The sequence below is a fragment of the Octopus bimaculoides genome, chromosome 3, assembly GCF_001194135.2.
Source record: "Octopus bimaculoides isolate UCB-OBI-ISO-001 chromosome 3, ASM119413v2, whole genome shotgun sequence".
Lineage (NCBI taxonomy): Eukaryota > Metazoa > Mollusca > Cephalopoda > Octopoda > Octopodidae > Octopus > Octopus bimaculoides.
In genome coordinates this window covers 15,267,953-15,268,787 of record NC_068983.1, presented here as the reverse complement: position 1 = coordinate 15,268,787, position 835 = coordinate 15,267,953, and the positions used below count along the sequence as shown (strand labels likewise).

Here is an 835-nt window from a genome sequence, read left to right as displayed (position 1 = left end):
CTGGTCTGGCAGAGTTTCTACAGCTGGATGCCCTTCCTAACGCTAACCACTCCGAGAGTGTAGTGGGTGCTTTTATGTGCCACTGGCACAAAGGCCACTCCGGCGGTACTGGCAACAGCCACGCTCAAATGGTGTTTTTTATGTGCCACCTGCACAGGAGTCAGTCCAATGTTTTGTTCACATGCCACCAGCACAAGTGCCAGTAAGGCGAAGCTGGAAACTATCACGCTCAAATGGTGCTTTTTATGTGGCACGGGAGCGAGACCTCTGCTCTGGCAGTGATTCCACTCGGATGGTGCTGTTAGCGCTCCACTGGCACGGGTATATCTTGGAAATGCGCCGGCCCAATGGTTTCCCTTCATGGCAGAATTAATAATCAAGACTATTTAAGCATTTTATCTGATCAAATTCATCCTATTGTTGTGGAACTGTTTCCGGAGGGAAACGCAATCTTTCAGGATGATAATGTACCTATTCACACAGCTAAAGTTGTTACTGAATGGCATGAGGAACATTCTGGTGAAGTTGAATATCTTATCTGGCCACCACAGTCCCCAGATCACAATATTATCGAACATTTATGGTGCATTTTAGAAAAACAAGTAAGGAGTCGATATCCTCCACCATCATCGCTACAAGAACTGGAGACTGTTTTAACTGAAGAATGGACAAAAATTCCTTTGAAAACAATTCAAACTTTGTACAAGCCTATACCTTGTAGAATTCAAGCTGTAATTACTGCCAAAGGCGGTCCTACCCTTATTAAAATTAATTTGTTTGAAATTTTAAGATGTTTCCATTATTCTGTTAAACCCCTGTGTGTGTGTGTATATAT

General features: G+C 43.2%; 1 protein-coding gene across 2 annotated transcripts in view; it reads left to right on the top strand.

Annotated features, from left to right (window-relative positions):
- The window catches only part of LOC106882672 (ER membrane protein complex subunit 2), a 42,292-nt gene that overhangs the window by 39,096 nt on the left and 2,361 nt on the right, over positions 1–835 (top strand). The window lies entirely within an intron of this gene.